Source organism: Microtus ochrogaster, linkage group LG9 (genome assembly GCF_000317375.1).
Source record: "Microtus ochrogaster isolate Prairie Vole_2 linkage group LG9, MicOch1.0, whole genome shotgun sequence".
Taxonomy (NCBI): Eukaryota; Metazoa; Chordata; class Mammalia; order Rodentia; family Cricetidae; genus Microtus; species Microtus ochrogaster.
Window position 1 is genome coordinate 17,171,113 of NC_022034.1, and position 19,608 is coordinate 17,190,720.

Consider the following 19,608-nt stretch of genomic DNA (forward strand, 5'->3'; position numbering starts at 1 on the left):
GGACCCCACACATATGCACACGTATATTTGCACATAAGTGTGCCCCTAATAAACACGGACCCCACACATATGCACACGGAGAATCAGACGTAGCACCCCATAACTATGAGTCAGTGCCGTACTACACGGTAACCCCTGAACTTCCCAAGACAGTCCAGAATTTCCACAACTTGCAGATTTTGGATCTGCATAATATGTGGCATCCTGGGGCTGTTACAGTCTTTAGCTGAGCAATAGACCCAGGACATTTGAGGATTCTTTGCCTTCTCTCAAAAAAGAACTGCTATGATTTTTGGGAGATCTTGAATTCTCTAACATTTAAAAAATGTATTTATTTATTTTTGATAGAGTTTTCTCTCACCCAGGCTGGCCTTGAGGTTAGTATGTAGTCTAGGCCTGCCTTCCAATCATCGGCCTCCACCTCTCAAACGGTGGGGTTAGACATGGACCCCATGCCCAGCTCTTTGTAGTCTTTCAGAGAAAGAACGTGATGAGACTATATTTGAAAAACAATAACTAAGCAAAACATCTAAGTCCCAGAAGGAAACATGGTCCCACTCCAGGAAAAATGTAAATGCCAGTATGTAGCCTTTCATCTGAGTTTATACACGGAGGGATTTATTTGTGGGCCAAAGGAGTTCATTCTGCTGAAATCGGGTAGTTTTGCCTCCCACAGATAACTGAGCAGTCTGGAGACAGGGGAGATGTCCGGGTGGTGTAAAGACAGAAGACAGTGATGGAGAGGAGGACAAAACTTCAAATACCCCCCAACATCAGAGTCCAAGTCAGGGGAGTAAACAGAAACCAGAAACACAGCAAGCATCACAAACATGAATGGAAAGAAAACATGGCATGTGAGGAGGGCTGTCTGCTAAAGCCGCTGGCTCTTTCCTCAGAGACACAGCAGCCTCACTGGGGAGACAGGGAGTCCAGGGGAGGGGAGGCACTGCTGGGCAGAGGAGGGGGACCTCTGTGGGCTGGAGATAGATGCCCTCGGTGTGGTAAGAATTTCCTGGTTGCTGAGGTGAGAAATGGACACTGGTTGGCTAGCCGCTGACTTTGTGTCCTATGGCTTTGCGTACAGAGAAGAGTCTCTGTTCCACATTTTATTTTTCTTTTTGTGAGAGATGTGATCAATGTGTAGCCCAAGCCTGAACTTGCAACCTGCCTGCTTCCCCAGGATTTGGATTACAGGCATGCACCGCGAACATCTGACATGGTCCCACGTGTAAGGGAAGCTGAAGGGTTGGCAAAAACACGCAAAGTCTAATTATAAATGGGAACGAGGGTGGGGGCAACAGCTAAGGTGAAGATGTAAAAATGAATTATTATTTATTCTGAATGGAGGAAGAACCTTGGAAGTGATCCACTGGGAACATAGTTTAGAAGATGAATATATGAAAAACATCCCACGTCCTGATGCTGAAGATTGATCTTGGGGTCTTGCTCATGCTAGGCAAATGTTCTACCATTGATCCACATCCCCACTCCAAAACTCGTATGTGAAATAGTCTATTTCAGTAAGTGTGCTGTACCCCCAAGCTCCCTTTGGGGGGAATTAAGAAGGTCACAGTTGGTGCCTAAGCTACATAAGGAAGACTCTTCACAGTCATCAGATGGCAGAAAGGAGGAAATAGCCAGGGCTGCTATTATCTTGGATACCCGCCTGCAAGAGGGGGAAAGAAAAAGTGTGTGCTCACTGCAGTGGTGGAGCAAAAGATAAAATTCCCAAATTCAAATCATAGGGCTGAGGTCCTCCTCTAGGGTCCCCTTTGATGCGGTAGTTGGGGTTGAACAGGTCTGCCCACGGAAAGTCACGCATGCGGCCAGCTGACACAAGAGTAATCTGATCAGTAAGCATCTCGGGCATTTTCTGCCCTCTAATATTAGGGAAGAAACGAGCTTGGGCAATTCTAGAAAAGAAACTTCTGGCAAAACACTGGTGTTTACAGCAGAACCAGAGTGGACCCCAGCGTGTACTAAACAGTGCTCAGAGGATTGGAGGGAGGGTACCTGGGTCTTCCAGGAAGTCTGCTAGACTTTATTGGTGGAGCGTTTGTAGATTTAGAAATACAATAAAGGCTGAGAACGAGAAGCCGGTAGATGAGAGAGAAGCACACCACCCCATCCCCTGCAACACACACCCGGTGAAGCAGACAACTGAAACACAGGGTGGATTTCACGAGGCCAAAACTTATTAGAAAGATTTCTATTTAGTGACATCCAGAAGAATGAGTCATGCCTCAGGTTAACAATAGCAAGAGAACTCCCGGGAAGTCTTGCGACAAAGGGGGCTGGGCTCAAGCCCTGGTGACTCTTGGAATGGCACGTTCATGTTCAGTCTCACGATGTTTCCTGGGTGGAAAGTGAGGGAGGCAGGAAAGGCGAGAAAGGGGTGGAAGGAAGGTAGTCATTAGCTCATCTTCGTCCCCGGTGGGGCACAGGTGCAAGTCCCCTCTGTATTCCTTGAAGGACGGTGACTCTGCTGCCCTGATGCTGAAAGTCTAGAACGATCCGTGGCAATGAAGTGTGCCGACAATATTCTCGATACTGGAGCCTTGTCCAAGGTGAAACGCTTTTAATTTTTTTTCCCCATGCATCCTCAACAGCTACAGACCCGTGGGTATAGAGAGAAGTGGTCCTGGACTGCCACAGCGGAGAGGCACGGGAAGCAGGGACAATATTTACAGGAGCAGGACACAGGAGCCACAGAGAGGGAGTGGTTATTTGTAGAAAGCTTTTATCTGAGGACACCAGATCTGTTTTCAATTGTTCCAGCAGGGTCAAAAGATGGGGTTTGAACTACTGCCCAGCGAGCCTAGAATGGTATTAAGCCATTTCACAAAAGAGCAGCCTTGGATAAAGGAGAAGCAATGCATTCAAGTAGAGGGTGAGGTAAGAGATGGTCCCATTGCTGTGGTCCTATTACACCCAGTTTCGATAAACTTCGAGCTCGGAGTTGAATACCCAAGCACTTATCTTTTGCTATTTAAAAATAGCCCACATTTACTCACCAGCAGATACCATCTTCTGGAATGGGCCTAAGTCGATGTAGGGAATGGGGTGTCAGGACTGGGTCACACTGTGAGCTGGCTTATCTGGGTTGGATCTTGGCTTCTGTAGCCATGAGCTGTGCAGTGTGTTGACCTCTTTGGGTCTGTGTGGTGACAGCCCTAAAACATCGTACCTCACTGGCTGGACCTCTCTGTGCTCGTCGACTGGTGTGGCAAAACGACACACACTAGCTACGATGACAGAAGCCCTGTGCAGTGGGGATGCACACTGCCCTCAGACACTTCCTCTCTGTGGCCACGTGCAGAGGACCGATCTTCCTGAAGCCTCTGTAGTTTATACTAGGACAACCCTGCTGTAGATGTGGGGCCCGCCATTGAGAGGTGCTGAGCAGAGTATCTGGCATGTTAGAAGGTCATTACCACAGACCCCTGTTCCATTTTAATTACGCATTTTAAAATTCAGCACATGTGCATGAGTGCGTGTGCATGAGTGCGTGTGTGTGTGTGTATGTGTGTGTGTGTGTACTTGTGTGTCCGTCTGTCCATCCCAGTTTGTCCACAGAGAGATAAGCAGATCTCCCTGGAGCTAGAGTTACAAGTAGTTGTGAGCCCCTCCAGTACAGGTGCTGGGAACCAAACGTGGGTCCTCTGCAAGAGCAGCAATGCTCTTAAATAGCGAGCCATTCCTCCAATTCCTTACACGTTAGTTTCTGATAAGCTCTTGTTCAGCCCAGGGTTACCCGGGACTCACTACGTAGTCAAGATGACCTTGAAATCCTGATCCTTCTGCCCCTACTTCCAAAATGTTGGGATTAATCTAGAGCCACCATTCCCGGATTACCTCATCTTCAGATAAAATCTGAAGGAGGGGCTTTCCAGGGAACATCTAGGCTAAGCCACAAGAAATTTATTTAAGTGTATGCATTGGTATAGCCAAGGGCAGCACATCCCTGGCATTACCTCAGTCTTAATTTATTATTATTATTATTGTGGCATTGGGCTCATATGATCTACTTTGAAAACAAATAAAAACTGACCAACAGTCAGGAAAAAATATTATACATCAAAGGTGAGACTCAAATGACATATGTACCATATAGGGTTCTCGACATGAAAGAAATTAGGACAAGGTTCAACTTTTGGTTTAAAAGGAACAATACCGTTATTTTCCCAAGGTCTAGCTGGGAACTCCAACACAGAGCACAACACAACAGAAGACTGAAATAGCACTGTTGCCAAAGGTCAAGCCCATGGGTTCCTTTGTTAAACCATTCATCTGATGTCATCCTGGGGGGCGGAGAGTGTTCTTTGCTCAGGATGAAGAAGATAAAACATGCAGCCATGGTTGACAATTCCCACTTCTCAGCGACAAACACACACAGGCACCAAAGTACCACCTATAGCATGGAGCCAGCTACACCACACCTCAGCTCAGTATGAGTCCATTTAAGAGGCTCCTTACTCTTCTCACCAGAGCCCAGGTCATAATCATTCAATTAAAAAAATTTATAGGAAAGAAAACCAAAATCAAAACCAAATGAGGCACCTCTCAAAACACCAAAGGGGGCTTTGCAAACATGGGTGCCTGAGATCGATCCTCAAAGCCTACACACAGGAATTTCTAGGTATAGGGGTATGTGTTTGTAATCCCAGGGTTGAAGAGGCAGAGGCAGGAGGATTCTTGGGATTCTCTGGCCACCCAGGATAGTTTACTTGGCAGGCTTCTGGCTGGTGGCAAAGCCAATCTAAAATGAACAACAACAGCAACACTCTGGCTAGCTCCCAAGCAGAACTCCTGAGGTTGTCCTTTCATTTCCACAAGCACGAGTTCACCCCCAGACATCAGCGCCCCCAAACCCATAAAATGGTTAGATATTAGTGCTGAACTCCAAAGAGTTGGGAATTCTGCATCCCGTGTAGGGTCCTAACTCAGAGGTGTTGAAGGATATTTGGGTCAAACGAGTCCACCCAAAGGCCCAGAACATGGTGTTATGCCAAGAAGGATGGGTTCTAGGCTAAAGAAGAGAGTTGAGAGAAAGTTTGGGGAACCCTGGGAAAATGGTGAGAACACATTGATATATGGACGTAAAGGGAAACCCCAAAACCTTTACGACTTCTGCCTGGGAGTTCTCGGCAGGAATGTCGGAAGTATGATCATTTTCTTTAGAGGGGCAGCCAAGCCAGAAGCCAGAAGGTATTGTTTCACCACTGAGGGATGTACAGCAATAAGGCCCATATCCCCCAGCCCTGAGAGGCCTAAAAAGCTCTACTCTCTTAAACTGAAGGGTCAGAGTCCAGAAAGGTTTCTAATATCCTGTGTCTCAAGGAAGACCTGTTATCCATTGTATGTGGCTTTCCAGAGGGAGAAGATCCCAACCATAGTCAAGAGTTGAATTGTGTTCTCCCAAAGGTATGTAGGAATCCTGCCCCTGGACACCTGTGACAGTGACCCCGTGACTGCATTTGGAAGCAGGGTTTTTGGCAGAATAATCACGTTAAGATAATGTTTTTAATCTGAGCCTGACTCTGATTGCCTGGGGTCCTTAGGAAAAGAGGACAAAGTACTAGCCTAGCACTTGGGAGGGAGAGGCAGGAGAGTTCAAGCCAGCCTGGGCTATTTAGTGAGTTCTCATCTCAAAAACCAAAAATAACCCAAAATCACCACCAACACATGCACATATAAACTAAAAAAGAAGAAAAAAAAAGGGGGGGGGTGTGATTGGGAGAAAAAGAGAACCCAGAAGGCCAGAAGCACAGAAAGAGAAGGTACAGAAAACCGAAGAGGCAGAGGTAGTAGGGACACAATGACATGGTAATGGAAGGTGCCATGGCATCCCTCAGAGGGAGCAGGACACCTGCTCAGTTGACACCCTGACCCTGAACTTCCAGCCTGTAGGACAGAAGTTCACAGGTCTATTATAACCCACGCAGTCCGTGGTACTTGGGTATGGCATCCCTGAGAAATAAACCCAAGATTTCCTTAACACAGCTGGAACTCTGTACCAAGATGTGTGGTAGTAAGGGAGGATATTAGTCGTAAATGACAGTAGACACTGGCCATTCTTAGGACAAGAAGTACTTCAATCAAGTTCATAACCAGAGATGGCACGATCTAACTTCTACTAGACTCAAGCCCAGGTACACTGGGGACATGTCTACTTTTGAGAGGGGATCCAAGTCACAGGCAGCTTTTAGGTATGAATTTGTGGTGACCTAGGAAACAAGTAACTTACTTGATCACGCGTATAATAAACATGAAAAACACAACACAAGAAAGCGTTTGAGTTGACAGCAAGACCCAAGTCACAGCAACCCACCTGGCTCGGGTCCTGTGGGTGTGTCATTCCATCAGAACAAGCCTTTCACTTGCTCGGATTCTGTGTCAAGGTCTATATCGTAAAAGCAGGGCCGGGTGGGCAGTCCTGGCATCGTGCTCATCTGGAAGAGAAAACAAAGCATCGCTCATGAGCCAAGTCCACAAAGTGATTAATCACGGCGCTGTTCACTTGAAGACATACACCAACATACACAGTTCATGACAGCCCCGCAGAACATCAGGTTGTGGACACAGGCAGGCCCGTCAGCTTGGCCCCTGCCTTCACTCTGCAAGGAAACCAAATACAGAAAGCACAGGACACCTCCTCCAAAATGTAGCCCATTTACCCTCCCGTGTGGTCCCACAGGACGGAGCAACCACCATTGAGTCTCAAAGCTTCTTTTTCTAAGTCAGATTTGCATACTGAACTTGAGATCAATGCCTCCTCACCAACCATCAAGGACTTTTGTCAAAGCTAAAGCCTGTGGGTGCAGTACAAACCCCACCCTCCAGACACCTGGTGAACTGGCTTCCCTTCCAACAGGGACTCCTGTTTGACGCTTTGCCCTGGGCACACAGCCGAGTGTGTTCCCCATTCTGTTCTCTCAGTCACCTCCGCAAGAGGCATTTTTATTATTTCCATGACATGGGCAGTGAGATCTAGAGAGAGGAAACTACATGTCCAAGGTTGCACAGGTAATACGCTCCACACAACCTTTGGACGTGGCTGGTCATGTTCCATGTTTCTGTGTCATCCCCTTGGAGCGGCACTTGTATTTCACACTGAGGACAGCCAGCTTCATCCAGCTTCCAGCACCTTCTGAAGTAGATCCTGCTTTCTCCTCACTTTATAGTCTTTTTTATTTGTTTGGGGGTGGGGTTGGTAGGGCCTATTTTTTTTTTTTCAAATAGGGTCTCAGGTAGCCCAGGCTGACCTTGAACTCCTGATCTTCCTGGGACTTATCTCCCAAGTCCTCAGGTTACAGGCCAAGGGCCACCAGGCCTAGGGAGGTGAGAGTATAGCAAGCTACAAAGGTAAGTGCTCTAGGGGATGGCTGGCTAGGGGAGGAATGCGGTTCTTTCCTGCTTTGCTGAGCTGAGACCTTCAGCACTGTCATTTTGTCCCCTTCAGCAAAAGGCCTTGGCATACTAAGAGAGAAGGCAGGTACCCCATTCACACACTGCTCCCACGATCTGATCTGTGCTGCCCATCAGAGGGTTTGGGAATTCTCATTATGATATAACAGGCACACGTCTTCCAACTGCATCACAGGCAGAGGCAACATCTGGTTCCTGGCTCCTCAGAGGCCATCTTACCTATCCCTGTCCCCAGACACTCTTCATGAGACAACGCAGTGATGGGTTAGCACTCACCTGCCTGCCTCTTCCCATCTCTCATCAGCTCTTTGCAGAGAGCTACAGAAGCTGGAATGGAGTTCCCACTCCCTGCTCCCCTCTCTTACTCCTGACCCCCCATTTAGAAACTCTTCTCAGCCAGAGCTCTAGGAGCCTGGTGGAAATTCAAAGCCATAGACTGGGTGGGCACCTGGGACCCCAAGACTCCAGGGGACACAGACACATACCATGACTTGGAAAAGCAAGTTTTACGTGGTGCCCACAGTTCCTCTGTTTCCCCTTCAGCTCAGAAGGGTTTAACACCTCAAATGCTATCTCCCCTTGATCTGCTGCTGCCCAGGTGGGGAGCCAATAATGCCACCCCCCAGTCCTCACTGACCACTCCCTGCCCTGCTGGCCCTGGAGTGTGGCAGTGGGGAGACTGAGGCAGAACAAGGAGAAGGAGCAACAGTGTGGTGCTAGCTGGTCCAGGACACTTGTCACCCACACAGTAATGCAAGTGTCTCATGGTGACAGACGTCTTAGCGAAATTGGGGTTCAATTTATCACACACCAATGGGCCATCCCATTTTGGCTCTCAGATGGTAAACTGAGGGTAAGCTCGGATACCTGATTTAGTGACTGGGGACCTGCTGTATTGTTCATCTTACCTGCTTAAGAGGCAGGCTCCTAGCATGGAGCTGACGTTTCCCTGGTTACTACTGTGCTTCTCTACCGACAGCAGGCTGTGGGAGGGAAGCTATGCTTGCTGTTTGTGCTGGGACAGCCAGCACAAGCCATTCATACATGTACACCTGCAGGTGTCGGAGTAACGATGTGCCAAGGATTCAATAATAACTTCCCTATAAGGCGCATTGCAATGGGCGCTCTGTGGTCCTTGTAGAAAGAAAGTATTCCAAGGTGCCTCTATCATCTGTGGGCTCCAGACTTGGAGACGGAGCTTGATCATGCTGGCCACAGTGTTACTGCTCCATCTCTGGGTCAAAGGCATCCCTTGCAGGGAGGTACCCCTGGAGACGCGATGGCAGTTGTTCCCAAGACTGCCACTCTCCTTACTAACAGCTGGCAAAGCTCAGAGTCACTTGAGGGGACAAAATTTAAGAAGACCCTATAAAGGAAGTGTATTTGGGACCATGTGATAAAGTTACCAATCACAGTGTCTAAGGTAAATAGGAGAATCTCCCATCACCTCCTGCTTGTTAAAGACTGTTTCTATAAGGGGTGTGGCTTATTCTCCATGCACTCTCAGATGGTGGAGGACCAAGACCTTCAAGGCAGAATAGGAGCCTATGGTTCCTAGACCCAGAGATATGGGTGGCCACATGTCTTCTGGTCATTCTAATTCTGTCATAATCCTGGGACAAAAACCTAGCCAAGCTATTAAGCGACAGGAAGTGAGAGCTGTCTTTCTTCCATTTTTCAGCTTATTTCGTTGAAGTGGGAGAGACATGGGTGCAATGCCAAGAGTCCCACATTCCTTTCCAAGGATGCAGCAATCACTTCTGAGAATTGAGACTGCTTATTTGGGACAAGGGACAGCAGACCAGAAACCACAGGATCTGCAGAGAGAAAGATTCTCAGACCTGTGGATAAACAGCCGTGTCCACTCTTCCTGCTGAGGAAGCACAACGTATAGTTATGTTACCAAGACCGTGAACACTCGCACCAAGTGCAGAGTGTGGCTCCCAGACCAGACTCTGCAAAGCGCTACAGAAGAAAGAGAGAGAGAGAAAAAAAAAGGAGAGCCCTGGGAATGGACTGCTTGCCGCAGGCCTGGGGTCAGTGGGGCTCTGTGCTAACTCTGTGCTCCTGCCGAAAATAGCCAAGGAGCCGCTAAATCAAAGTTCCTGCCATGCCACTTTAATGGATTCTTGTGCAAAGACTGAAAAAAGCCTTTTGTTTTTTTTTTCCTTTTCCGAGACAAGGTTTCTCTGTAGCTTTGGAGCCTGTCCTGGAACTAGCTTTGTAGTGTAGGCTGGCCTCGAATTCACATTCACAGAGATCCACCTGCCTCTGCCTTCTGAGTGCTGGGATTAAAGGTGTGCACCACTACCACCCGGCAACCCTGATTTTAACTATAGCTAATCTCCCAAATCTTTTCTGACTATGAGAAACCTCACTTTCTGTCAACAATGTTTAGAAATGTACATTAGGGCTGGCAGGATGGCTCAGTGGTGCTTGCCGCCAAGCCTGGTGAATCACATCTGTCTAGACCTCTAGTTCCAGAGGATCTGATACTCTCTTTCTGGCCTCCATGAGCACAGGGTATAGTCATACATGCAGACAAAATATATACATAAAGTTAATGTCTGCTTAAGACTGGTGTTAGCAGCCAGTCATGGTGACACACATTTTTAATCCTGGCACTCAAGAGACAGAGGCAGGCGGATCTCTGTGAGTTCGAGGCCAGCCTGGGCTATGTAGTGAGCTCTAGGAAAGACAGGACTACATAGAGAAACCTTGGCAAAAAAAAAAAAACAAAACAAAACCCAACAAAAAACACCCCCACCCCCAAACAGAACAACCCCCTCCCCAAACACAAAAAGAATGGTGTTGGCTTATAGTCGGACCAGAACCTTTGCAAAGATCGTCTTTTGGAACAAGGCACTGCAGGGAGTCACAATACCTTCTGACTGTAAAACACAAGCATTTCTAAAGTGGTACGAATAGAATAAGTACCCAGATCTTCCCGCCACTCTTCTAAGACCAGGCGTGGATTATTTATACCGATTTGAGTAATCGGTGAAGAGTTCTTACTTGCACGGCCTCACTGAAGAATTACCTACACAGTCAGTTAAAATCTTCTGGGCCGGGGTGTGACTTAGCAGCAAAGTGCTGACCTAATATACTCGAGGGTTCGGGTTTGACTGCACCCAAAATCTTTGGGAAGCTGAAGGAATTATAGTCATACCCGGAATGTCGATTTGCTAACTAATTCTAGAGCAGTGGTTCTCGATCTGTGGGTCATGACCCCTTTAGGGTGTGGGGGGGTGCCATAGCCGATATCCTGCATATCAGATGTTTATATTACGATTCATAACAGTAGCAGAATTAGTTATGACGTAGCAACAAAATAATTTTATGGTTGGGGGTGGTTCACTGCAACAGGAACTGTATTAAAGGGTAGAAGCATCAGGAAGGTTGAGAACCACTGCTCTAGAGGGTTAGCAAAATTCAAGGAAGAGAATTCTAAGGCAAGGCATTGACTAGCTAGCTGGTCCATCTTCAGCGAATGCTCTGTTAGGTCTATTCCCCCAGAGAAACACAGAGATCACTAGTTATGCGCACTGAGCCATTTTCGTGTGTCTCGTCCCATGTCCCCCTGGGTTTCTATAGAGGTCCTTGTCGTTTTCCCCATGTCACCGCCACCGCCATTCCTGAACTCCTCGGCAGCCCTGCAGTAGTTGGAGGATGACTGTCTTTCCTCCATCCCTCTATAGATGCAGAGAGAGATATGCAGCGATGCTCAGTGCAGTTGTGCCGCGCTCCTTGTACCAATGAGAAGGATCTGTGAGGACCTTGTCTCTAGATGGGTCAGCAGTCTATCTGAAGGGGCAGTAGCTATGGGAACCAGGTCAGGACTAGTGGGAAGGGCCTCTGCTTCACAGAGAGGCATGGCTCTTGGGCAGTTAGCTCACTGAGCTTTCGTTAGTCATTAAGTAAACACAGTGTGACAATGTCTACACTATGGAGATAAAGTAAGAAAAGACTCCAGGCAGGTGACCGGCACAGACTACTACTCACTTGGTTGTTTTATTATTATCTGTGGAATAAACAACAGCATCCATGAATACACACACACACACACACACACACACACATATGCATGCATGTATGTAGTATGCTATAGCACACATGTAGAAGACAGAGAACAACTTGCAGTAATCAATTCTCTCCTTCTACTACATGGGTTTGGGCATCAAACTTGGGTTATCAGGCTTGGTGGCAAGAGCCTTTAACCATGATACTATCTGTCCCATTCCTCCCAACTTCAACTGGCTTCCTTGATATCCACGAAGAATACTGCTGGGGACATCATTATGGGACCATCTTTCTCTGGGTGGATGCCAGAGGTGGAAGATAGGGAAACTTGAAGACCAACTCTATTTAACTCAGCCACAAATTGTGACTCCCTTTTTTGCTCACATATACAAGTATTAAAAATAAGGAGAGGGGCTAGGAGTGTAGCTGAATGGCACAGCTCTTACTTATGCACGAGGACCAGGGTTCAATCCTTAGCATTAATCAAGGAGAAGAGAAGAAATAGTAAGGGGACCAGACGGTCAACCCTTGTTCTTTCTGATTTAATTTTTGCCAAAATGAATCATGCATTTGGCTTAAGAGGTTACATCATCCCAGAAGGCTTATAAAAAACGACAAGCTGCCTACCCCAACAGCACTGCTGCTCCCACGAGGAAGACAGCATTAACTCTTGGCTGTTCCTTTCTCTGGTATGTGGGCATAAAAATGCCTCCCATAGGCTTGAAGGGTGAGGCATTACTTGAAAGTATTAGGACAGGTGGTCTTGTTGGAGTAGGTGTAGCCTTAATGGAGGAAGTGTGTCACTGGGGTGGGCTTTGAGGTTGCAGAAGCTCAAGCCAGGCCCAGGGCTCACTCTCTCTTCCCGCTGATCCAGATGTAGAACTCTTGGCTCCTCCTGCACCATGTCTGCCTTGATGCTGCCCTGCTTCCCAACACTGTCATAATGGACTAAATCCCAGAAATTGTAAACCAGTTGCAATAAAATGCTTTTCCTTTATAAAAGTTGCCATGGTCAAGGTGTCTCTTCACAGCAATAGAAATGCTAAGACACCTTCCTCTTCCTCTGTTTACTTGGCCTTGCAGACTCAGGCTTTCTTTACCCACTGGCTTTCTGATGTAGATATGGAGGACTGAGAGCTCAACATCCCCACATCTGTCTCCTTGGGTCCCTAACTACAGAACTACGTTAGGTCAGGCTGGGTTAGGATTTTGTAACTATGCACAGCAAGGCCATCTTTCCATCTTGGTTTCTGAAAGGACTACGGTCTGTTTGCCCGAACACTGAGCTCTGTGTGTATCCTACGAGCCTGCAGAGATGCCCCCTTCAGGTTTCTTCCTCACGCTCTCTCCCCGCTGTTTTGGGAGATGGGGTCTCTCTCCACACCTGCAGCACGATGACCTGGCTGGCCAGAGAGCTCAGTTCCTCTTATCTCTGCTTCCTCGGCTCTTGGATGAAGCGCCTGCTTTGCTTTAATGTTAAACATTAACATGCTGTTTACCTGAATCCCGGGCTCCCCGAGTCATCCTTCCAGGACTCTAACTCATCTCTTAATGCATTAAAAAAAAAAAGATTAATTTTCTCTGGTGCCATCCTTCTGGCATCATCATCCCGGAGGGTTATGAAAACAAACCCCACAGCGGGCGCTTCCTGTTCCACAATCAATGGAGACTTTCTGCTGTCTGGGTTTCCATTTCCTTGACCCGTATTGTACTGGACACGCCCATGATGACCCTAGGTGACCCCAGTGCTCCCCTAGCAGCACCCTGAAGGCCATGAGGCTTGCATTCATGATTAGCACACTGAGAGATAGCTTGGCTGGACATAGAGATATCGCTAAGATTTTCGTTCAGGGTGTGGGGACAATGCTCTCCTGTAGTCTAACCTCCTCGTCACTGCTGAGAAGGCCCATGTGACCGTGATTCTGGGTCAGCTATGCACAAATGATTGTTCATTCTCCTGTACGAGTTTTAGCATTCTCTCTGAGCAGTGTTCTTTTGTCCTTAGTGTCATCTTAGTCACCCCTTTGATTAGAAACTCTTTCCATTCTGGGGAGGATTATTTCTTCACAATTTTACCTCTCCCTGTTTGGTTTCAACTGCCTATTCAGAATTTTAATTATTTGAATGTTAGGCTTACTAGATTGTTCCTCTAACAATGGGGTCTCTTTCGTTTGTTTGTTTGTTTGTTTCTTTCTTTCTGTCTTTCTTTCTTTTTCTTTTTTTGAAGCAGGGTTATGCATTGTACGTAGCCTAAGCTGACCTTGAACCTAATCCTCCTCCCGCCTTAGCCTCCTGAGTGCTTCCTGTAATTTTTGCAAACGCAACCGCATTATCAAAACAGTTTATTGGCAAACTTAATCTGTAATAAATTGCATATATCAGAATATAAAGCTAAGGTGTACTGCTGTATAAACAAACTGTTGTGGAGGACTCAGTGCAGTGGTAGAACACTTGCTTAGCATGTTCAAGACCCCAGGTCTGAGACCCAGCATGCACAGCGAAGAGTTGCTTTGACTATTCATACACAGGTCTTTGCATGGGCATCTATTCGTTTTTTCAAGTAAATATTATGAATGAAATGGTGTGGTCATATAGTAGGTATATTTAAGTTTTATTTTGCTTTGCTTTTTTTTCAATATTGGGGATTGAACTTAAGAGTCTCATAAGGTCAGGCAATAACAATACCTCGGAGTGACACCCCACCCTTTGTCTACACGCTTAATCTTAAAAAAAAAAAAAAAAAAGAACCTACCAACTGTCTTCCAGGTTGCTTATACTACTATAAATTCCTACCAGCAGAGTCTGGAGTTCCAGTTGCCACATCCTCACTAGCATTTGATGCGATGAATCTTTTTAAATTTTAGACATTCTCGCTGGGTTTGTGGCGATGTACGCCTTTAATCCCAGTACTCAGGAGGCAAGAGTCAGGTGGATCTCTGTGAGATCAAATTCCAGGATAGCCAGAACTACACAGAAAAGCCTTGTTATCAAAAAACCAAAATAATAATAATAAAAATCTTAGTCTCATGGTTATGTAGGGGAATCCACTGTGATTCTGATTTGCATTTATTAACTACCACTACTAGTGAACGTTTTAATGAAAAAATCCCAGGATTGAAGGGGTCACGGAGAAAAACTGAAGCTTGTAACCAGGGTTGGTGTCCCTGGCCATGGGTGGAGGTGTAGCCCCCATTGCAGGGGAGGCTGTTGCCATTTGGAGATGCCAGGACCTGGCACTGAGAACCAAGCATGGCTGAGGTGTGGAGTGGAGCTGGCCCGACTTAGAAGATAAACTGTGTAAGCTCCAGACAACAAAGCCAGAGAAGCAGAGCTGCCCAGGGCCTGTGGAGTCCTGAGACCGTGAGTGAATCCCACACGGCAGACAGAGTTACACGTTTGGAACTACATGATTGGATTTTGGTTTTGCATAACTGATTATTTTGATATCCTGGTTTTCCTTGTTTGGAGTAAAAATGTGTTTAATTTGTCTTTCATTTTACATGGACTCTCAGTTAAAGAGATATTGGGATATTTTAAAGCTGCATCAAACTCTTAAAGTGTTTGAATTTTTAAAGGACTGTGGACATTTAAAGCTCCACTATGCTTTATATTGTAATATTTCCAAGCAATAAACAAGAGAGGAAAAATTATGGTTTAAAAGTGATTCGTGTGTGTGTGACGTTAACAAGGGATGGACTTATGACAGCTCATCTTGGTTGTCAACTTCACACAAACGAAGAGTCACCCAGGAGGAGGAAGCCTCAACTGAAGAATCGCTCACATCTGGTTAGCCGGTGGCCGCATGTGTGAGGCATTCTAATTGACTATTGATACAGGAGAGCCCAACCTAGGTAGGTTGGTCTGGGATGTGTGAGAAAAAGAGCTGAGCAAAGCAGAGGGAGGGAGGGAGGGAGTTAGTAAGCAGTGGTCCTCCATGGTCTCTGTGTTGGCTCTTGCCTTGCCTTCTCTCAATGATTCGCCGTGACATGGAAGTATAAGCTGAAACAAGCCCTTTGTAACCTAAGCTGCTTAAAAACACTACAAGGGAGGGCAGAGATGGCTCAGTGGTTAAAAGCACCCATGACTCTTTCAGAAAAATAGGGTTTGATCACCAATATAACATAGTGGCCAACAGCTATGTGTAACTCCAGTTCCAGGGGATCCTACACCTTCTTCTTGCCCCCACAGGCACCAGGCAAGAATGTGACACAAGAGATCCATGCAGGCAAAACCCCCATATAACATAAAAATAAAACTAAAGGTTGATTGATGGGGGAGGGGTGGCACACACCTTTAATCCCAGCACACAGGCAGGTGGGTCTGGCAGTTCTGGGCTACAGAGCCTGCTCCTCACAGAGAAACCCTATTCACAAAACCAGAACAAAATAAACAAAAGAGAAATCAGACAAACACTTCAAAAAATGATCTCTGCATTGAGAATTCCCTTTCGTTCCAGAGTACACGTCCTTACGGGGCAGATGACTGGGGAGTGCATGCTATATCACCAGAGCCTGCTTGGTTTCCACACACTTGGAGATTGCCCAGATAGCTTTCAGTCTTGACTTCTCATTTAATTCCATTGTGGTTACTGAACAAACTTGGTGTGATCTGAATCCTTTATAATTTATTGAGACCAGTTCTGTGGCTCAGAACGTTGCCAATCTTGGCACACGTTCTACGCACATTTGCAAGGAATTTGCGCTCTGCTGCTGCTGCTGGGTGGAGCATCTTTGAGATGCCAATTAGGTCAAGCGCCTATTGTAGAATATTCTAGCCTTCTACATCTTCATTGGCTTTAGTCTATTTGTTCTGAGAGGGGATAAAGACTTTCTGACTCTGTTTGTGGATTTGCCTATTTTCCCTCTGGCTCTTCTGCCTTCATTTTACTGAGACTTTTATTTTGTCCTACAAACACAAGATTATTATGTCCATTGATGAAACTGCTACTCTAAACACATTTGTATTGTGTGTACATGGGTGGTGTGTATGTGTGTGTGTGTGTGTGTGTGTGTGTATGGGGGTATGTATGTAACAGAGCACATATGCATGCCAGTGGACAACCTCGGGCATTGGTCCTCACCTTCCACCCCTTTGAGACACTGCTGTTCAGCACTGCGTAAGTCAAGACCCTGTGCACAGGACACTGTGTAAGACAGGACAGCTGGCTTCTGGAGAAGGCCCACTCTCCATCTCACTGACAGAGCACCTAGAGAACAGAAGTTCTGGGTCCAGATTTAGATGAGTTTTTGTGATTTGAACTCAGACACTCACACTTATGCGGTCAGTCCCTCCGCACTGAGCCATCTCTCTCAGACTCTTCGCTGGTGTTCCACAGCTCTGGCTACTTTCTCATTAGCATCCAGTTTCCCCACCGCCCTGGTTGATTTAACCCATAGTGGTCTTTCCTCGCTTGAAGTTTCTTTCCCCAAGTTTTCAGTCACTCATGGCAAACATGGTTAAAAATTACGGCGCAATATGGCAAGATCTGCTGAGAGTCCACATTCGTGTAACATAAAAAAAAGTTTATATCTACCAGTGTTCTGCTTCAGTGTAAGTTTGTGCATCACGTATGTGCCTGGTGCCTGTGGAATCTGGATGAGCATCGGATAACCTGGAACTGCAGCCACAAAAAGATGTGGGCCACCACAGGGTGCTAGGAATCGAACCTGATCCCCTGCAAGAGCAGTCAGTGTTCTGATTGTTGTTTTCAATGTCTCTTTCTACAAGTTATAACATTTATAAAACTAATGGGTTAATTTCAGTGGGCTTTCTTCAGCATATGACATGTTCCTATTTCTTTTTAGACTTTGTAATTTTGGATGGAATGCCACAGGTTTTATTTTGTTGTCTATTCATTGTTTTTATGTTTGTTTACTGAAAACTTAAATCACATGTATGTATGTATGCATGTATGTATGTATGTATGCATGTACGTATGTATGCATGTGTATGGTAGCCAGAGGACAAACTGGGGACTTGGTTCTCTCCTTCTACCATGTGGGTCTCAAAGGCTAAGTTCAGGCTGTGCGGCTGGTCTGCAGGCTACTTTACTGTTGGCGTCACCTCACTGGCCCAGATATATATTCTTATATTCTTTGTGGGACAGTTATTTTAGTTGACCTTTCTGGGTTTTGCCTTTAATCTCTGTTAGAGAGAACTGGAGTTATGTTTAGTCTGGGATTCATTTTATCCTCACCACTAAGGCAAGACGTTTTACTATTCTGACAATTCTGTCCTCTTCCTGCCTGTGTAGTAGCCACACGTGATTCCTTTAATTCTTCCAGGCGGCCCCTCTCTCGGCTTTAGGTAGTTTTTCCATACATGCACTGATTATACTGTCTTGAATGATGCAGGAAGGCCCTCTGAGATATGCACACTTTCCCCTCAGATACTCCATCATGCAGATGCTAGCTGCCTTGATTTTCTTAAAGGGACATCCTCTCTGTGTCCTCAATGAAGGGACAAGCTGAGCTTCTGTTCTCTGGGATTCTCTCCTTTCAGACACTAGAATGGAACCTTTTTCTAGACAACAGCCAGGACCATCAGCTCGGGGGCCCTCCTTGCTGGCTTCCTACTTCTTGGCGATCAGGGTTCTATCCCAGCTGACACCCAGTGCCTTAAGTATTATTTTTCATAACTTCTTCCAGCTTTCCCGTTATTTCAAGGAGAGGCTCAATTTAATCCTGCAACTCCATTTTCCCAGCAGGCAATGTACCCTGAAGAGTGTTATTTCTCATTAAGTGAGATAATATTGTCTTACAAATGTGTGTGTAAATTTTATAAGCTCACGGAGCCTTTCAAGTTAACTACAATTCCACCCACCAATTAGAGAGCAATGCTATAAGAAACACGATATCCTGGGGAATTAGATTCTAAGATAAGGATTCCAAGAACAAAATTACATTAATAAGATTCACAAGGCAACACCCAACTAATATATAAAACAAACACAGGAAAAGCAAGTTTTTTTCACATAAAATGTTTGTAATACTTAGAACAGGGCACGAGAGCATCTGTATTTAAAATGTAGTTTAGTATAGTATGTATGCTTTGAGAAAATAACACTTAGGCCACATTTAGTTGCATGCACCTTTAATCCCAGCACTCAGAAAGCAGAGGCAAGTGGATCTTTGTGAGTTCAAGGCCAGCCTGATCTATATAGTGAGGTCCAGGCCGGCTAGGGTTACATACACAGTAAGACTCTGTTTCAAAACAAAACAAACTCCCTAAAATCTAATTGTAGGATGTTCAGGAAATAATGTTACACACATTTTCTATTTGGGTTATAAATTGAATAATAATAGTTAATACACATATTATTAATAAAAACATTCATCAATGTCTGTAATTTTCTGTCTCTCTCTCTCTCTCTCTCTCTCTCTCTCTCTCTCCTTTCCTTCCTTTCTTCTTTTTTCTGTTTTGGTTTTTTGAGACAGGGTTTCTTGTGTAATAGCCCTAACTATCCTGGAACTCTCCTTGTAGATCAGGCTGGCCTCGAACTCACACAGATCCACCTACCTCTGCCTCCTGAGTGCTGGGATTAAAGGTGTGTGCCACCACTACCCAGCAATTTTCTGCATTTCTTAAACAAAATGAATTTCCTCTAACTTTGTTTTTTTTTTCCTTTCTTTTTTAACAGGTTAGCTCTTCCATTGCTTCACCACTGTCACAAGAACTATCAAGATCAATGTGCCTGCTTCTGCTGCTCTCTCCATGACCCTGGTGAGTGACAGCTTCCCATGACGGCACATGCTCAAATAAACACAGTAGGCATCTGAGTCATTCTCCGGCATCTGACACAGATGGACACCAACAGTCCACTAGCTGTTTTCCTACACAAACCAGAATGGCAAAGCTGGAGGTTTCCTCTTATACAGAAGGCACAGATCAGCAACATAAAGACACTTTATAGCAGGGAACGTTCCCTGGACACTCTTCCTGTCATAGCTCGGGATGGTGATGAAATGGCATCCAGTCTCAACGAACACATCACTTCTCCTTTCTCTGCCTCCTCCAGCCCACCACGGGCCCTTTTACTCATGACCAGGCAATCTTCTGGACACCTATAGCAAATCAGATGCTACCAGTGCGGCAAGCAACGGTCCCCTCCCTGAACCATTGTAGACCTTAGCGAAAGAGACAAGGAAGAGTTTGTAGAAT

General features: G+C 45.9%; 1 long non-coding RNA gene across 1 annotated transcript in view; it reads right to left on the reverse strand.

Annotated features, from left to right (window-relative positions):
• The window catches only part of LOC106144237, a 49,911-nt gene that overhangs the window by 916 nt on the left and 29,387 nt on the right, over positions 1-19,608 (reverse strand). The window contains exon 3 of the long non-coding RNA XR_001229311.2: positions 6,332-6,452. This is a non-coding gene — a long non-coding RNA (uncharacterized LOC106144237). The remainder of the gene's footprint in view (positions 1-6,331; positions 6,453-19,608) is intronic.